Source organism: Corvus kubaryi, unplaced genomic scaffold (genome assembly GCF_017639235.1).
Source record: "Corvus kubaryi isolate FWS band 111438036 unplaced genomic scaffold, C.kubaryi_AGA036_p1.0 137, whole genome shotgun sequence".
NCBI classification, from domain to species: domain Eukaryota; kingdom Metazoa; phylum Chordata; class Aves; order Passeriformes; family Corvidae; genus Corvus; species Corvus kubaryi.
Window position 1 is genome coordinate 23,634,099 of NW_024580671.1, and position 3,324 is coordinate 23,637,422.

Here is a 3,324-nt window from a genome sequence, read left to right on the forward strand (position 1 = left end):
ATTGACTTATACATAGGTGTTTACTACTCTATGCAACTGGCTTCTCTTCCTCCACCAACCTCCAGCAAGCAGGGATAACGGGGTAGTACTTAGGAAGTTCTCACTTGACCTCTTTAAAAAAATGAAACGTATAGTTTTAATTATGTTTTTTAAATAAAAAAGCACTTAGGTGGTGCATATTTATTTCTTTCTGCCGATGGTTGAGTGACCTTGCAACATGGCAAGGCCCCCAGGAGGGCTACATGTCACAGAAACTGGAACTGAAGCACCCTGCTCGTGGGGCAGAGAGACAAAACCAGAAAAGTTGCAAAATAGTTGGCAGTTACTGCAGTGGGGAAGGGTGGGGACAAAATAGCACAAGAGTATTTTCAGATTAAAACTGAGATTTTTTTTTATTATTATTTTTAACCTTTACTTCTTGTTGTAATAAATAAAATGAACTTACTTCCTCCATGGCAACATTTCTAGGTAGACAAGCACAGAGTATTTTTTGAAGGTGGGGATATAGAAAGTTTGTTAAAAATAATAATGTTCTAGGAATCAGATTTTGACAATTCAGCAAGATTTTATGTTTATTGACATTTAAGGTATATTTTACACAACTAAATTATTCATGTGTGAATTAGTGTATAAAGAATAAAACTACCATGTGAAAGTCATATAAACAGGCAGAAAGATGGGAAGATGTTTGACTTTTCAAAGGACTTTGTATGATCTTCTTTCCCGCTCGTTATCTGGGCCTGGACTGGAGATCAGGTGCCAGTCCCTCTCCCTGCTGGCACTGATGCACTCCTGCACCCAGGGCCCAGCAGCTCACCCACGGTTCAGCTCCTGACAAAAAGGGCTGTGCTGTTTTGTCATCTCCAAGTGATAATTTGTGGTGAGCAGCCTTGCCATCAAACTTTCTTACCAGACTTCATACACGTAAGATTTCTCAGGAAAACAAGGTTAGATTTCTCACTGCTTGCTTGTAGAGCTTCTGCTCCAGCACCAAAGCTTCACCTCCCGGCTGGAGTGAAATTGAGCTCTCAGTACCCAGAGGGACTAGAAAGAGTACTGTACACATCCCATCTACCTCATATGCTTTGCAGCTGATGGCAACCGCCCAGCACATCAAAAGATGGTTCTTAAAAAAAAAACCACCACATTCTGATACCTCTTAAATCTTCCCTTTATGGGATGAGCATTAGGAAAGTGCAATTTTTGCACCATTAATGCACTTATTATTTTTTGTTAATGATGTCTGAAGAAGGTCCCTTTTTTCTATGAACTTTACAATAAACATATGCCAGAAGCAGAAACATCTGATAGCATTCCTTTCTTAATCTATCCTGTCAAGCACACATTGCCCAGAGTAAGATATGGCTGTAGCATCTATTAGTCCCCTTGCAACAAACTGTCTTTAGGAAAACACATCACCATGGATCCAGCTGAGCCTAGCAGGATGCAAAGACTCATGCAGTTTGTGACACTGCTGTAAGACCTACCAGCTGTGGACAGACCCACGTTTCTTGCCTCACTCCCTTCATAGACACTTTGACAGGTTTATTAGACAAAGCTTTCCTTGTTACAACAGTGCTGATTTCCCAGTCTTTTCAGTAAGTTTACCAGTTCTTCTCCTCTATGTGTGACGTGGTGGGAAAAGCTGGTCTTGTATTTGACCTACACAGCTACTTCATCTATCTATCTATAGCAAAGTATGCCTTAATACTTATATGAAGGAAAAACATGGGAAAACCAGCAGTGGATAACTTTGTCAATTTAAAATCTTTTACAAAAGTTGCTCTGCAATATTCTCAGCTTCTGCACAAGAGTGACCTTGTCTTGGTGCTAAGTTAGTACTTTTATCTACTGTATCAAAATCATCTGCTTTCTGCCTTGATAAAAAGCAAGCAGTAAAAAAGTATCACTTTGTCACAACTGGATAAAGGAAAAGTAAGTGAGGGATGAAAAGCAGAACTAATCCTCTCTGTATTTGAAATACATATAATGGTCATTAAAAGCAATTTAACTAATGGACTAGTTCAAAACAAGAGGAAGCTACTCTATCCTTCACCTTACCTGTACCACATATCACACCAGCCATCATCTGAATGGCAAACAGCATAGACGGGATGTCAGAAATTAAAAAAAAATCTCCTGGGGCAGTAGATTTTTTAAAGTAAACATCTACCATTGATCTAACACTCCTCACAAGCCTCACATTAACTGCTAAACGTTAGAAGGTTGCTCTCCATTCTTACTAAACCAGAAAGTCAATCAGGTCAGCGGAGAGCAGCACTGGAACACAGGGCTGGTGGCTGGAAGGTTGTGTTCTTCCGGTATCCCAGGAGGAGTGAGGGCAGGGCGGCTCTTCCACATTTGGTAGTCAGGCACGAAAAGGGCTGGGCCCCTGGCAACTACCAAAATGGCATCGGAAACCACAAAATTTGGCCAGATTGCCCCTTTAGAGCTAAACCATAAATTGAACTGAAGTGACAGCAAGTCTGAATTACCTAACCTCAGCAACATTGCTCAGGGGCGAAATCAAACAAAAAAAAAGCTTTACCAGACCCTGAAGGACAACAATTTTAATTATATTCACACAGAGAACACATAAAACATATTTTAATCCAGGTCTTTGCCTTACACGTGTTGCTGGCCCAGGCCTATTTATTGCAGAGCTACTGAGAAGGTTGCTCTTGTCCATACTCCAGCACCACAGTAATTTCAAGCCACTGTTGCAACAGTTCCATTCCAGTTCACATCAGCCATGCACAGTACCGCTTGTTCTGAGCACCTGAACCAAGTGTGTGCTGGTTTTTATTTAACTATGTGAAATATTGTTGTAACTTGTGGTCTGACCCTGGGATGATCTGGGGACCCCTCAGCTGTTCGTCTCAGGGCAGAGGCCATACAAAAGCTCTTTTTTGTTCATACACAAACCCAGCTCAACCAGCTGCAGCCTCTCGTACTCCTTAACACTTCGATGCAGCAGTCGGTGACACCTCACCGGAACCCGAGCACAAACGCAAAACGGGCTCCGCGTGAGGGGTCGCATCGTGACGTGGAAGAGACGGCCGGGAGGGGTTTGCTCCCCACTGCAAGGACTCGCACGGACAGCGAGAGCCCCGGCACCTGCCTCTCTGTCCGGCCACGCTCCCCCGCCGCCGGGACACCGCGCCCTTCGCGCCTCAACCTCGGCGGAACGCAGCTCCTGACGCCCGGGCTGGAGGGGAGGGGGGCCGCTGCCGGTGCCGACCCCACTGCCCCTCTCAGTACCGCCCCCACCTGGCCGCCCGCTGTCCGCGCGAGTCCTCGCAGTGGGGCCCCCCGGGGACACCC